The 17500-nt window shown below is 36.7% G+C and overlaps 1 protein-coding gene across 4 annotated transcripts in view; it reads left to right on the top strand.

The window, feature by feature from the left end:
• The window catches only part of LOC115220533 (conserved oligomeric Golgi complex subunit 1), a 264126-nt gene that overhangs the window by 113729 nt on the left and 132897 nt on the right, over positions 1-17500 (top strand). The window lies entirely within an intron of this gene.

Here is a 17500-nt window from a genome sequence, read left to right as displayed (position 1 = left end):
CCGTGCTGCATTTGTTCTACCTGTCTGCATTCTGAGTTCAAACTCTACTGAGATCAACTTTGTTTTTCGTTCTTGGCAGTTGATAAATAGAACATTGGCCCAGTACTGGAGTTAATTCTTGTTTCTCTCTCTCTCTTTCTTTCTTTATTTCTTCCTCAGCTTGCATTCCAATCTCCAGCTTTGCCATATTGGCTCTACCCAACAATTATACTGTGGGTACACTTGTCAGTGGAATACACAGCCATTTTCATATGTCAGTTGAATGAGTAAGAATCCAGTCTATCAAACAAAACAAGCACATTTTTTGCAGCAAGAATTATTTAGTACTTTTCCAGTCAAATTTAGTACTTTTCTGCGGTGGTGCCCCAGCATGGCCGCGGCCTTCGGGCTAAAGCATTTTTAAGGATTTAAGGAACTGTACGCTGTTAATTTTAGCTGAGTTTTTAAGTTTTACCCTACATCAATTTTTTTTTGTTGTTGTCTTGCTAATGGCTTAGCCAAAGGATGAAGGATAATACTCATGGCCTTTTTGAAGGGATCCAAGACTAGTGAGAGAAAAATGGTGAGTGGGTAGTTATCCTAAGCCTGGGGGTATGGCCCAAATCTGTTTCCATCTCTGCAACAGAGACTTTCATTTCTCTGAACTTGATCACTCCTTCATAAACCAACTTAGTGCAGCTATTTTTGTTCCATACTTTATTCTTACTGTGACACAACTTCAATAGAAGGTCATTCTTATGAGATCTGTATCCTCTATAGACTCCCTGCACAGGTTTCCTTTCCTATAAAAAAAAGAAAAAAAGAATTGTCCTAGCTGATATGATCAACGGAACAGCCTGCTCGTGAAATTAAAGTGCAAGTAACTGAGCAATCCACAGACACGTGTACCCGTAATGTAGTTTTCAGGGAGATCCAGCATGACACAGAGTACAACTCATACAGGTACAACTCATTTTTGCCAGCTGAGTGGATTAGAGCAAAGTGAAATAACGTGTCTTGCTCAAGGACATAATGTGTCGCCAGGAATTGAATTCAAGACCTTACAATTGTGAGCCGAATGCCCTAACCACTAAGCCCACACCTTCACCTTTCCTATAAATTACCTAAATTAAACACCAACTTACAGGGTTGTGGGTTTGCAGTATCATTAAGGCATTGGAGAAAAATTGATTTATGGTATGTGGTCTAGCTACATTCAAATTCTGCCATGGTCAACTTTGCCTTTTTTTCCCTCTGGAGTTCATAAAATAAACTCGCAGTCAAGTACTGAGATTAGTGGCATCAACTAAATCAGAAACTACTATTTTGTATGTTCTAAGGAAGATGTCACTAGAAAATATTTTCAATGGTCTAAATATTATGCAAATTAGCTAATAAGATGGTGGCAAGCTTTCTTTCGTCACTTGACCTTCTTGAAATTACACAGCACCCCTCACATATAATGTCAGATAAAGTAAGAAATACTCAATCTATAATGTTTTCTTGTGTGTCAAAAACAATGAGAGGATGGTCATGGTTGGAAGGTCAGTTATCATATCTCTTTTCTTCAAAGGCTGTCTTGGAACTACACTACAACAAATTTTTGACATCCCTGTTCCAGGTATGCTTTAAGAAAATTTTTAGTTTTCAGGTGATCTACTGTATATTAATTTGGGAAAATCAAATGATTGGGAAAAATAGATGAAATAAAATATTCTTCGTAAATATTTATTCTTCTGTTTTGATAATTCGGTATTGGTGAGATGAAAACTTTCTACTTCAATATAAAGCCAATTATTGGCTGCTAGCAGTAACGGTTTTTCAGAAAGAATTATGTAGGCAGAGGTTTCTGCTACATAAGACACGTTATGAAAAAAATCTTATCTTCTTCAGTCAGCTATAAAGAGATGTCATCTCCTTGTTGCTAATTTTAGCTGATCCATTAAATTTTACACTACATCTGTTAAAGTTATTAAACAATCTTTTTACTTTCTTTAAGTTAATTTTTGAATTTAATTCTGTTTTTATTTTTATTTTCCATTTTTATTTAAATTTTTGCTTCCTCACCTTTTAAATAAACAACCGACTATAAAAGGTCACATCATGATAAAATTCAAAGATCTTTATGAATTTTGCTTTTAGTCTTTCAAAGACATTTCCAATTCTGAAGAAAAAAAAAATTGTTGTTTAGATCTTGACCTAAATCAAAATACTTTTGTGTCTGTTTGTTTTCTCCTGGTTTATTCATTTGTGACCTAGAAGAAGTATTCAAGAGACGATCACTTGAGGCCTTGTCATGTGATTCTCTGATGGACTGGTGCGATAAACATTTCATCACTCCATCTGAAAACTTTCAGTTAAGATCTCTGTTCATACTGATGCTTTTTCAGATCATCAGTTATCTTTATTTCAGCAAATCAGTGGCATGAATCTAGTACAACCACATAGGAAGCACCCCTGGGTCCAGCAGACTGGATTCTGAGAGGTATGACACCCTGAATAACAGTCTGGGGTAACTAACTTGCCTTTCATCAATAAAATAATGCACCAGTCTAGTACTGGGGTTGATATGATCCACTTGTCCCTCCTGAAATTGGTGGCTTTGTGCTCATATTATTGGCAGGAGAGTGGGGTTTTTTTAACCCTAATTTTTTGTAGGTCATAGAGTATCATGTATGTTATGAGACATAACTAAAAGGGTTGGTATCAAGACGGTTGGGAAGGGGATCCAGCTATTAAGCACTGTCTCAAAATCTCCACATGCCACTATGGAAAAGCAAATACAAAAATGATACTCATGTGTAGAATTAGGACAACATTCTCCAGTGCATACTTCCCTTTGAAGATCGCAGGAATAATTTTAATGTGACTTGCCTCCAATTTCTAGCAGTTTGAGTGACCATGTACAGGTTCCTTCATTGATGAGCATAATAAAGACAGTATTCTCTAATGTATCCTTCCCTGTTATGACATTTGGGGAAGATTTTTAGAGTGATTTGGCTGCTATTTTTAGCACGTTGAGTGACCATGTAGAAGCTCCTTCACTGACTAGTGTTGTATTTATATGTGGAAATAGTCATTAAAATTATTTCATTTTCTCATTAACTAACAACAATAATAAAGAGCTCCAAATCTATACCATCCAGTAATCTACTAATTATAAAGATTGATGTTGAACTGAAAATTATTCAACTGCTTCTCTCTTGGAAATATCTTATGGAAATAATGTTTCCAACTCGTATAATAACTAAACCTAAGGACTATCATAATTTCACTCCCGTGCTGACTCAGAGGAGAAGTCATCATTCTCATCCATCAACATGGTCAACAACCAATCCTGACCAATCTACATTTACAGTACACTTAGCTTCTGTACCCAACCCTGGTCCTTGATTTGATCATCCTTTTGTTTGCTGAATACAAACACATAGCTTGTGAGACCTCTGTTCGGATGCTTTTTCCTGAGTTACCATCTCACTTGTTTAACTTCCTTTCATTCTGTTGATCTTATAGAAAGGAGATGCAGCTACCATGGAAAAGAAATTCTCTCTTATGATAAAAAGGTATAAAAACACTATATCTGTTGAGTATCCAATGGACAGATATGGTATTTTTTCACCATTTTATGGTAACTGCTGTGAATTTGCCTTTAGCATTTGAAATATGTCACAAACATATTTTAACTAACCTAATGTTCACCAAAAGATTTATACAAAAATTAAATTTATTATTTACATTTATTTTTCTATCTTGGATATGCATTGCATGGCTTGCATTCATGGCTTGCATTCATGGCTTGCATTGGTACATGAAACATCATGGAAAAGGAAGATATTAGACCACCAACATATAGATCCAGAGATGAGTTTGAGCTGAAGTATTACTTGTTGTTAGTACATTTACATTCTTGGTGCCTCAGTTTACTTGGCCGTCAAGAGTGAATATATGACGACTGTGGTTGAGGAGTTTTCTTCCCAACCTCATTGTTTCAGGTTGAATCCAACTATGTGCTCTCCCTTAGGCAAGTGTCCTCTGTTGCCTGCAGCTGATCAAAACCTTGTGATTGAATTTGATTGATGGAAACTGAAAGAATCCCATTGTATGTATAGTAAAATTGTACAGTGAACTGGCTGTGAGGTGTGGAAAGCCCAACATTTCAGACAGATGCCTTCTTTTGGGTAAAGTTGGAAGAAGTAAAATAAGAGGCAGCAGAGTATTATGTTTTGTGTGAATTTATGTATGTATGTACAATCATGACCAAAAGTTTGGAATGTTTTTTTTTAGAATTAAAACTTTTGCCCAAGTAGAATTCAATGCAAATATATACAATGTATATATTTGGGCATTTAATATAAGAATTCTAATTTTCATACCTATGTTCCAAACTTTTGGGCAAATAATAATATATGGCAAATTGAATATAATTTTGGGCATTTAATATGAAAGTTCTAATTTTCAGACTTTTGGCCAGAATTTGTATGTATGTGTTTGTTAATGTGTGAGTGTGTGTGTGTCTTCTTGTCTTGGCATTGTGTGACAGGTGTAAATGAGTGTGACTGCCCAAAAAGCAGTGTTGTTCATTTCCAGTATTCTGTGAAAACTTATCTGTTCATGGGGAAACACTACCTTACTTGTAAACAGGTGAGGGCTGGTGACAATAAGGCTATCGAGCTGTAGAAGGTCTCTTCCAAACTCCCTGCTGAACATGCAGACATGGAAAAGTGAACATTAAAATGATAATGATGGTGACAAAATATTATTTGTACTCACATCCACATTTAGTTCTCAAAAATTCTAATGTCAAAACCGAGTAGCTAACTGGAAAAAATCATTAGAACTTGGAAAAAAATGCCTTGTGGCATTTTGTTCTGGCTCTCTTATCCCCGAGTTCAAATCCTGCCAAAGTAAGCTTTACCTTTCATCCTTTCAGGGTTGATAAGATAAAATACCAGTATAGGCCAGTGTATTGCTAGAATTGGTAGAGCATTGGATGGGAAGTCACGTGCTGTTTGTTCTGACCCATTGCATTCTGATTTTAGGGATATTACCCTTAATCTGTCACTTAATTTAACATCATCACCTGTTTTTGAGTACCTTTAGCACAGTTTGTTCTGTTGTGAGCATTTGGGACAGGTTCTCAGTTGGAAGCCTCTTCACTTCCTACAAATCTCACAGGCCCTCAAAACAAATGAGGTCATTGTTACTACTCACCCTTCCTTGGCTAAACAGTGAAAATACCATAAATATATATTGATGTTCTGGTTTTCTCTTCCCAAACACTAACTCAGAACTCCACTAATTTATCTATGTCTGGTCTCAAACCACTTAACTACTTGATAGCTGTGACCTTACATTACAGACGTCTTTCATTTTGAATAAACAAACATTTGTTTCTTACTTTCCTAGCTTTAGTTGTAATTTTCTCTAATTCTGTTTTTCTATATCTTAATTCATGTAAACTACTTTGCCTTATTTATAAGTCTGTTAATAGTTTACAGTCTATAAGCTCTTTAAGTCTTCCAGAATTTCAGTTTCTTTATAGACTACCCATCTTCTCTTCCTAAATTGACATCTTTCATTTGTTGTCCTGGTAGTTACTTCACTTTAACACTTCATTCCGTTCCTTAATTTACATTCTTGTACTAAGTAATACTATTCTTATACTAAATAATACTAACTCTGTTAGCATTATATTTTTCTTTTCTGTCTATATTTATTGCTATAGACATTACGTAAGCTCGATTTTGGAAACCCCAATAATTTCAATGTTGATAAAGTACAATTCAACTACTGGATTGATATAATTGACTAACCGCCTCCACTTCAAAATTTTCTCGTGTTGTGCTGAAATTTAAAAGAAATAGATTTTCATCAATTTCATGTTAGTTTCTTCTCTTGTCAGGTGCCTCTATGTACCAATCAAACACTCCTCTGTCCTAGCAGGTACCCCTCTATACCGTCAAATGCATCACTGTCCCATGAGGTCTCCTCACCACTGTACCATCAGTGCTCCTCTATCTCTTCAGGTGCCCCCTCTGTACCATCAGGTGCCTCCTCTGTACGATCAGGTGCCCCCTCTATTCCATCAAGTGCTCCTCTGTTCCATCAGTTACCCTTCTCTACTGCTAATTGCTTCTCTGTCTCTTCAGTCGCTCCTCTGTACCATCACATGCTCCTCTATCTCAACAGGCGACCCCTCAGCCCCATCGCTTGCATCTCTGTAGCATCAAGTATAACCCTATATCCTTGAAATATGTACATTACTGTCTTTTCCATGGGATACATTTGTCTTTGCATGCTACTTAGTTTTCACTTTGTTATGAGGTTTCTAGTTTTGCTGTTCCTACTACTACCTTGGTGTCTCACTTATTTGTTGTAGTAGCATCTGTGTGCAATGTGTATTTTGTTATTTCACTGTGGGGTGAATGTGTTTCATTTATGTTGTGTGAATTGTGCTATGTACTAATGAGTATCAGGTGGTAATTAAGGCAGCAAGTTAGCAGAATCATTAGAATGTCCAACAAAAGCTTAATGGTATTTGTTTTTATTCCCTTTGGGGTGGATAAAGTAAAGTACTAGTGAAGTACTGGAAGTGATATAATCAACTTGTCCTTTCCCTTCAAGAATTACAGGCCTTGAACCCTGCAAGGGACCGGTATCTCATTCAGGGGCGGCGAGCTGGCAGAAACGTTAGCACGCTGGGTGAAATGCTTAGCAGTATTTCGTCTGCCGCTATGTTCTGAGTTCAAATTCTGCTGAGGTTGACTTTGCCTTTCATTCTTTCGGGGTCGATTGGGGTCGATATAATCGACTTAATCTGTTTGTCTGTCCTTGTTTGTCCTCTCTGTGTTTAGCCCCTTGTGGGTAGTAAAGAAATAGGTATCTCATTCAGGGGAATACTATGATCTCATTTGCTTATGTGCCATGGAAACTGGGTAGCTTGCCTTACAAGCACTAGGGCTCAAGAAAAGCTATAAAATAATTATGTAGGGTGTGTGCTATATTGGTTTCTTAGGAAGTGTGTTGTAGTTCATTTGAAGCATTGTAATATCGAAGAAAGTAAAAAAGAGAAAATAGAAAGCTTCTGACAATGTGGAATGTTTAATAAAACCTTTATATTTTAAGCACAAAGGCCTATCTTCAGAAGAAAAGAACAGTCCAAAAAAATCCAGCTATGTAGGTTCCGTTAGACTTTCAGCATTGTCAGAAGCTTTTTACCTGGTTTCTTTATATTGTTGGGTGGTAATTTTGCAGAAGGTGAGTTTCATCAATTCTTAACCCTGTCAAGCGGTGTTCTCACTGTAGGGAGAATAACTTAAATGTCATCTCTGCCGGATTCCTGCTAAAGTGGTAACGAACAACGCATGTATATGAAGATATCATGTTAGAGTTGTACAAACGATTACATTGCAACTTTGTTGTCAAGTGAGTTTATGACTCGTATGGTGTTCCTCATAGCTGTGATTTATTTTTGTTTTTCAATCACATAAAAAAAACAAAAAAAAAAAACTGACAGATTTGTGATAAAACTTGTGTGTGATGAAGTCAAGAAATTATTGATGATATTTATTCTTCAGATGAAGAGTTTACACTTATGCTGGCAATGAGAGAGATTCAGACTATCAAATTGGTGAACTTGATGAGAAAAGTAGTGATTCAAGTGAACATATATAGTAGTTGATAAACAGCAACCCCCCCATCACCATCATCATCACCCTCCTCCTCCTCCACCTCTTCCCCTCTTTCCCTTCCCTTTCCCCTTCCTCTTCCCCCTCTTCCCCTTCCTTTTCCTCTTCCTACCCCTCTTCCCTTTCCCCTTCCTTTCCCTCTTCCCTCTCCACTTCCCCCTCTTCCTCTTCCTTTTCTCCTTCCTCCTCCTTCTCCTCTTCCTCCTCCTTCTCTCCCCCCTGCTGCTGCTGCTGAATTTTTTTTTTTGTGACTCTGTCTCTTAGTTTGCCTAAGAAATATGGTACCTGATAGTAAGGCTTACTATTGTTATTGTCTGAATATTCTTTTTTTCTTTGATTCTGTCCATTAAATTGCCAGCAATTATTACTCTTGTGTTGTCTATGTAATTATCTATTTTTATTTTATTTTTTTATGCTTCAGGAGCCCAGGTGGAGGGTAAAGTTAGACACAAGGACCTCGGGTTGGGAGGGTTAATTGTATGTGATGCTTGCTATCATTTTGGGTGTCAGTTATATAAAACGGGCACTATGGTATTTTATTAGGAGTTGTCTGGGTTGTGCTGTGTTATTAGATTGCAATTCTGTGGTGCATTTGTTGTGTGAATTGTGTGCAAAAATGTGTAATAGGTGCTAGAGTGGCTGTGTGGTAAGTAGCTTGCTTACCAACCACATGGTTCTGGGTTCAGTCCCTCTGCATGGTACCTTTAGCAAGTGTCTTCTACTATAGCCTCAGGCCAACCAAAGCCTTGTGAGTGGATTTGGTAGACGGAAACTGAAAGACGCCCGTTATATATATGTATATATATGTATGTTTGTTCCCCCAGCATTGCTTGACAACCGATGGTGGTGTGTTTCCGTACCCGTAACTTAGCAGTTCGGCAAGAGAAACCAATAGAATAAGTACTAGACTTACAAAGAATAAGTCCTGGGGTCGATTTACTCGACTAAAGGTGGTGCTCCAGCATGACCGCAGTCAAATGACTGAAACAAGTAAAAGAGTAAAAGAATATGATAGTTAAGCCTTTTAATTAAAACCTTTTGCTTCATATATTATTATCATTATTATTATTATTATTATTATTATTTTTATTATTGTTGTTGTTGTTGTTAGCTGTCACACTGTTTACTCGCAGTCACCCAAGTTGGGGTCTCTAGATTAGCATGAAACACAGTGCAAGCAATAACATTAATTAACTGCACTGGTGCTGTCAGTTGACTTCAGCTTCATTGGGTAGCACCCAGAGTTTGTTCTTTAACTTCTGTCATCAGAATATGAAGAAGATATTTATGAATAAGAGGTTTGCTGTCAACTATTATCACCGTTCCAAATTGTTCAACCTACTATCTTTTGCACACAGGCACACGCAACAAAACATATACAGCCACACAAACACGAATGCATATATAAATATTGATATATACATATTCATATATACATATTCATATATATACATATTCATATATATATATATATTCATATATATATATATTCATATATATATATATATATATATACACACACACATGCACACACCTTTCTAAATATATCTATGCACATATTACATATATATACACATATGTATGTAGATACATATACACATATGTATGTAGATACATATTCACACATATGTATGTATATACATATACACATATATGTCTATATACATACATATATGTATGTATATACATACATACATATATGTATGTATATGCATATATCATATGTATATGTGTGTGTGTATGAATTATGATTTACTGTCCAATGGAGGGTGTGGCTTAGTGGTTAGAAGTATTCGGCCCATGGTTGTAAAGTCACAAGTTTGATTCCTGGTGGCATGTGTTCTTGAGCAAGAAGCATTATTTCACATTGCTCCAGTCCCCTCAGCTGACTAAAACAATTTGTGCATGTAATCAAAAGGGCCAGCTTTGTCACATTCTGTGTCACACTGAATCTCCTTGAAACCTTCGTCAAGGGTACTCACGTCTTTTATTTCTTTATTGCCCACAAGGGGCTAAACATAGAGGGGACAAACAAGGATAGACAAAGGGATTCAGTCGATTACATCGACCCCAGTGCTTAACTGGTACTTAATTTATCAACCCTGAAAGGATGAAATGCAAAGTTGAACTCAGCGGAATTCGAACTCAGAACGTAAAGACAGACGAAATATCGCTAAGCATTTCACCCGGTGTGCTAATGTTTCTGCCAGCTCGCCACCGAAAGGTACTCATGTCTGTGGATTGCTCAACCCTGTGCCTGTTAATATCATGAGCAGGCTGTTTTCCATTGATGTAGTGTCCATATTTCCTTACTGGCATGGGTTGGATGTGTGTCATATTCCTCATGATTGCCTGGTATCTGTCACACAAAAAAAAACAAAAACAAACAGCCGTCTTTATTCCTTGTGTGTGTGTGTGTGTGTGTGTGTGTGTGTGTCTTTTATATTTTATTTGTGTCAGCCATTAGACTGTGGCCATTCTGCAGCTTGAAGAATTTTTAGTCGAATGAATTGACCCTAGCATTTAATTTTGTTAAGCTTAGTGTGTATTCTGTTGGTCTTATTTGCTGAACTGCTAAGTGACATGGTTGCAAGCACACCAACGCTGGTTTTGAGCAGTGATGGTGGGAACAGACACAGGTACAAAGACACACACACACACACACACACACATAATGGGCTTCTTTCAGTTTGTGTCTACCAAATCCACTCATAAGGTCTTGGTTGGCCCAAGGCTATAGTTGAAGACACTTGCCCAAGGTGCCACACAGTGGGATTGAAACTGGAAGCATGTTGTTGGGAATCAAGCTTCTTACCACGCAGCCATACATACATACATATATATATATATATTATATATATATATATATATATGCACACACACACACGTATATATGTACATACATTCATATAAGTGAACACGTATACACACACACACACACCACACACACACACACACATAATGGGCTTCTTTCAGTTTGTGTCTACCAAATCCACTCATAAGGTCTTGGTTGGCCCAAGGCTATAGTTGAAGACACTTGCCCAAGGTGCCACACAGTGGGATTGAAACTGGAAGCATGTTGTTGGGAATCAAGCTTCTTACCACGCAGCCATACATACATACATATATATATATATATATATATATATATATATATATATGCACACACACACACGTATATATGTACATACATTCATATAAGTGAACACGTATACACACACACACACACACACATAAGGTATGCTGTACATTGGTTTTATCAACTATCAAATTAAGTTGTAAATGTGTTTTTCTTCACTTGGTTTTTGTATATCATTTGTTGTTTTTCTTATTGTTTTGTTTAATCAAACATTCTGCTTGAAATATCGTGACTTGTTTTTTTTTTGTTTTTTTTTCTGTAGAAGTTTTACAGTTTCATGCCTAGCTAACTGTAACCATTGAACCACGCTTTGGAAATGGCACTTAGTTTTAGTTGCAACTAGATGGTCTGTGACTGTAGTTGTCGCTTTTGGTTATGGCATCACGGAGACAATTCTGTAGTGTTCTGTGTCTAAGACAGTGTTTGAATTCATGACTTTTCAAATCAGGAATCCAGTGTCTTGAAACACTCAGCAGCCATTGTCGTCTCTTTCCAGACCAGGAGACTGGAAGAACATATGGGAAATTTCTGGAAATGATGTGTGCGGATGAGATAGAGTAAAAGCAGGAGAGAGAGAGAAAGAGTAGGAATGGTGGTGGTGGTGAAGGTGGTGTTTGAGGGTAAGAAAGTCTTTCTGATGATAAGTGGGTGAGAGAGAGGGGGGAGAAGAGATTGAGAAAGAATAAAAAGAAAGTGATATTGTGTGCAGTGTAATTCAGATCCATGCACAATGCAGCTGTCAGTCATGTAGAAAATGAAGGGGGTCAGTTATAATTACTGAGGCGAGGCAGGTGGAAAGGTAGGAGGTAGAATAATTCTTTGGATAGAAAAAAAAAAATCAATCTTGTTTTTATTATATATATATATACTTTTTTATATTTCTGTTTTATATGATTTTTTTTTTCTTGTGTGTTATTTTTTTCTTATTTTGTATGGCCAACATAATGCTGCCACCTAGTGGTTATGAGACTAAGGTGTTGGTCCATCAGCCTGATATTCTTCGGTTCAAAGCTTGCTACTGCAAGTTATTTTAACCCCTTGGCATTCATATTATTCTGTTAATTGTGATTCTTATTCATATACATTGTTTTGAATTCATCATGCATTGTCTCATAGCTTTGGGATTTCTATGGTAAAGGCACATGGTTCAGTGGTTAGAGTGTCAGGCTAGCAATCATGAGGTAATGAGTTCAATTCCTGCTCCAGGCTGTGTGTTTTTCTTAATGTTAACCATTCAGTTCTCATATAAAAGTAGAACTTTCTCTTATTAATTGTTTCTTTATTGTCCAGTCAGAAAAACTGAAATAAGCAGTTACTTGCCTTGTTTAGGGACACAGTATAATGGCACCCTAATAAGACTTGAAACTTAGATTCCTATATTCTGTAGTTCATTACATTTACTTCACTGACATCATCTCACACACACACACATGTGTGTGTGAAGGCACATGACTCAGTGGTGAGGGTCACAATCATGGGGTAGTGACTTTGATTCCTTGGTTGGGCTGTGTTGCATTCTTCAGCCAGACACTTTGTTTTATGTTGCTCCACTTCACTCAGCTGCAGAAATGAGTTGCGATGTCACTGGTTCAAGCTGTATTGGCCTTTGCCTTTCCCTTGGATAACAACGATAGCATGAAAAGGGGAGGCAGGTATGTATGGGTGACTGTTGGTCTTCCATAAACAATCTTCCTTGGACCTTTATCATGGGGAGTGGTAACTTCCTAGATGCAATCCCATGGTCATTCATGACCGAAGACAGTCTTTATTTTAATGTGAATGCACATGGCTCAGTGGTTAGAGTGTTGGACTCACAATCATGAGGCAGTGACTTCTGTTCCTGGACTGGGTTGTGTGTTGTGTTCTTGTGTAAGACACTTTGTTTCACCCTGCTCCGGTTCACTCACCTACAGAAATGAGTTGCGACATCACAGGTGCCAAGCTGTATTGACTTTTGCCTTTCCCTCGGATAACATCGGTGGTGTGGAAAAGAGAGGCTGGTATGCATGGGTGACTGCTGGTCTTCCATAAAACAACCTTGCCTAGATTTGTGCCTTCAAGGGGTACTTTCTTGCTGCAGTCCTATAATCATTCATGACCAAAGGGGGTCTTTACCCTGAGATTTCTATAATGTGATTATCTTTTGTCTTCTACTTGTTTCAGTCATTTGACTGGCTATGCTGGGGCATTGCCTTGAAGAGGTTTTTTGTTCGACAAATTGACCCTGGTACTTATTTTTTGGGGCCTAGTACTTATTTTATTGGTCTCTTTTGCCGAACTGCTAAATTACGGGGACATAAACACACCAACACCAGTTTTCAAGTGGTGGTAGGGGACAAACACTGACACAAAACACACACACAACAAGATTCTTTCAGTTTCCATCTTCCAAACCCACTCACAAGGCTTTCTCTCTTCCCTGTTTTCCCTTCTCTTTACATATTCTTCCACCTAACTTAGTTTGCCTGATTTGCAAGAAGCTGATTAGTGAGAGATGCTGATATATATGTTAGTGTGTGTTTGTATGTGTATGTGTGTGGGAGGGATATTCAAAATTTCCAGTTTTCGGGTGTCAGTCCATCATTAATATTAATTGGAATTTCTGGAAAGAATTGTAAATTACACTACATAAGAAAAGAAGTCTCAAATTTTGAGTCAGTTTGATAAGTGTTATGTGCAAGATTCTTGAATTAGTTTCATAACTTTCTACCAGTGTATAAATGTATATACATAGACACAGTATATCTATATATCTGCCTATCAATGTATGTGTATATATATATATATATATATACGCACACACACACGTACACACACATATAAATATATATATATATATATATATATACACATACACACACATGCACACACATGTACACACGCATATATACGCACACATATTTATATAGTTCAAATTTACAGAGAAACAGAAGATGACGACAGGTGTAGGAACAACAAACAGGTGTATTAGTTTTATACTCTCGAGAATTGGTAAAGTCTTTTGCATTTCGAGCCTACACTCTTCAACAGAAAGGAATAAGAAGGAAAAAATGGAAAGAGAATGAAAAAAAAATATAGAGAGAAAAAACAGGGTAGCATTCAGTGGTCCAATATATATATATATATATATATTTATAATTTATTTATTCAGATGTGTATTTGTGTATTCAAACTGTCTGACTGATCATCAAGATTTATAATACTCAGTTCACTCTGTAAAGTGGTTGGCATTAGAACGGGCATCTAGCTGTAAAAATCATACCAAAGCAGACTCTTTGTTGATACTGGTGCCATGTAAAAGGCACCCAGTACACTCCGTAAAGTGGTTGGTGGTAGGAAGAGCATTGAGCCGTAAAACCCATACAGAAATGGACAGTAGAGCTTGGCATGCTCTTGCCAGCTACACACATTAAATGATGATAATGACTAATGATGGCCTATATATATATAAATATATATTGGGTCATCCCATAGATAAAGCAGTTTTTTTATACTTCTTTTATTTTTCAGACTTAAGATAAGCAAAGTTTTTTTTTTAATCTCCTTTTTATATAATGTTCTTCTGTCAATCTGGGCAGCTCTGTATAGTTCCTCTTCCAAAATTCACCTGCCCGTGATGAAAAATACTCTTCTAGTACTGTTCTCACCTCATCTACAGAATTCATATTTTTTCTGTCCAAATGATTTTCAAGACTGCGAAATAAATGATAATCAGATGGGGTAATGTCTGGCGAATATCATGGGTGGGGCATCATTTCCCATTCAAACTGCTCCAGCCTTTGGAATGTCATCGGTTATTTAATTCCAAGTTCACTCATCATTTCATTCAGTTGGTTGATGTAAATATCCACTGTAATTGACTTACCAGGTCTAATGAAGCTGTAGTGGATGAGATCAGTGCTGGATCACCAAATGGACACCATTAACTTTTTCTGGTGAATATTCTTTTTTGGATTGTTTTGGCACTTTGTCTCTATCCAACCACCGTGCAGAATGCTTGCTATTGTAAAGAATACATTTTTCATTACACATATCAATACAATGCAAAAACGGTTCACTTTTATGCCGTGACAACAAAGAACAGCAAGTACCCACTTGTCCAGCTTCTTTATCCTGTTGATTTGCTTTAGATGGTCCAATACAGCTAGAATCGAAGCATCAAACCTTGCTGCTAACTCACACGTAGTTTGAGATGTATCTGCTTCTATTACAATATCCAGTTTATCATTATCCACCTTCATCTAAAGTCTACCATGGGGCTGATTTTCAAGAGCTAAATCACCAGACTGGAACTTCTCAAACCATTGACATACAATGTGCTCATTCACCTCATCTTCACCAAACCCCTCATCGATGTTTTGAGCTGTCTGGGATGTATTGGTTCCATGACAGAACTCATATCATAAACAGCATGAATCTTTGATCTTTTCCATGGGTTCACAAAATTGATTTACAAGAGAAAACAGAATATAATCATAATATAATCAGAATTGCATTTCAAAAAGTGATGCTATGACTCTTCAATGTTGTAAAACAAAGAATTGTCAGGAGGATAAAACATTAGAATTAATGACTGTCAAACCTGGTGCATAAGAAAATCAGACATTTCATTCTTAATGTCCTAATATATATATATACTAGCTGAGGTATCTGATAATACCTTAGAGCAGGGATATTCCCAGTACCCATTACAATGCCTAATTTCTCTGAGACAAAAAATGAAATCAACACATAGGACAGATTATTGAAGGCATAAGCAAATTCATTCGCGAAACAGTAATACAAATAAATACATGTGGAATAGGAAAATGACAATCATTTAGTCAGATGAGTGTAAAGCTGCAAATATATAATCAATGGAAACATCAAGAAGGGAATTGTAAACGAGTGTTATGAAGAAAAAAGAACATAAAAGTTTGAAAAGTAAACGAAAAATTATTTAGAGAAAAGGTACTTCATTTGACAACTGTGTTTCATGGGTATAGTTCCACTGATTGTGAGAATCAACTATTGATGGCAATGGTTAGAACTGACAATTTTAAGTGCAGTTGTTAAGAAAATATATGTTACATGTTTTAGCACACAATGTTGCAATGTTAAGAATCGATAATTTTAAGTGCAGGTGTTAAGAAAATACATGTTACAGCAACCTGAGAATGCTGAAATAATTGATGAACATTTTAACCCCACAACAATTTAGGCCAAATTTCATAAATCAGTTAATCAAAAATCATCTTACACCTTGCTTAAGTGACCCAGGTAAAACTTTATTTGTCTCAACCCATGCATAGCACATATTCCATCTGTGTATAAAATTTCAAGAAAATCAGTTGGAAACTTTAAAAGTTATGGCAGAAAATAACTTTCATATGAGAATTTGAATTGAAATGTCCTATTCATATTTATATGTCCTAGTCATTTTTTTATGGAATTTTGGTAAATATATCTTTCAAAATGAGATGTCAATGTTATTTTCATTTTTGCGTAATTGCGATGACAATTTATTCACTGAAACCTGTATATATATATATATTATGTGAAATAGAAAGATGAATAATCTTGTAGCAGATTAATCAAAAGTTTAACCGATACCTTGGTAGCAAAAATCAAAGCAGAAGACAGCACGGTTGGAGGTACAACCATATGGTGTTGCAACCGTGCGTTGGTGCGGATAATTGAAATTAAAATATTATTGGTGAATTGAAGAAATGGAGCTGAACGAAGATTGAACAGAAATCGTTTTATTTCATTCTACACGTGTTTCGAAAGGCACAATTTACCAAAATCCGATTGAATAATGAGACCATATTGTGTCTTTCTCTTCAGGAAGAAATAGGAAATCCGTTTTTTCCAACGGATTTCCTATTTCTTCCTGAGAAAGACACAATATGGTCTCATTATTCAATCGGATTTTGGTAAATTGTGCCTTTCGAAACACGTGTAGAATGAAATAAAACGATTTCTGTTCAATCTTCGTTCAGCTCCACTTCTTCAATTCACCAATTATATATATATATATATATACATATACATATATCTTTTATCTTTTACTTGTTTCAGTCATTAGACTGCAGCCATGCTGGGGCACTACCTTTAATTTTTAGTCGATTGAATCAACCCAAATACTTATTTCTTAAGCCTGGTACTTATTCTATCAGGCTCTTTTGCTGAACCGCTAAGTTATGGAGATGTAAACACACCAACACCGGTTGTCAAGCAGTAATGTAGAGACAAACACAGACATAAACACATACACACACACACACACACACACACACACACACACATATATATATATATACATACACGACAGCTTTCTTTCAGATTCCATCTGCCTAATCCACTCACAAGGTTTTGCTCAGCCTGAGGCTATAGTAGAAGACACTTGCTCAAGTTGCCATGCAGTAGCACTGAACCCAGAACCACGTGGTTAGAAAGCAAGCTTCTTACCACACAACCACTCCTGTGCCTATATATATATATATAGTAATAACAATAATAATCCTTGGATGGGATTTATAAATATTTTAATGCATGTACCGCCTTACTGGCCCTCGTGTCGGTGGCACATAAAAGCACCCACTACACTCTCGGAGTGGTTGGCAGTAGGAAGGGCATCCAGCTGTAGAAACTCTGCCAGATTAGACTGGAGCCTGGTGCAGCCATCTGGTTCGCCAGTCCTCAGTCAAATCGT

Source organism: Octopus sinensis, linkage group LG16 (genome assembly GCF_006345805.1).
Source record: "Octopus sinensis linkage group LG16, ASM634580v1, whole genome shotgun sequence".
In the NCBI taxonomy this organism is placed as follows: Eukaryota; Metazoa; Mollusca; class Cephalopoda; order Octopoda; family Octopodidae; genus Octopus; species Octopus sinensis.
Note: the sequence above shows the minus strand (reverse complement) of the source record. Positions and strands in the feature narration are given on the sequence as shown.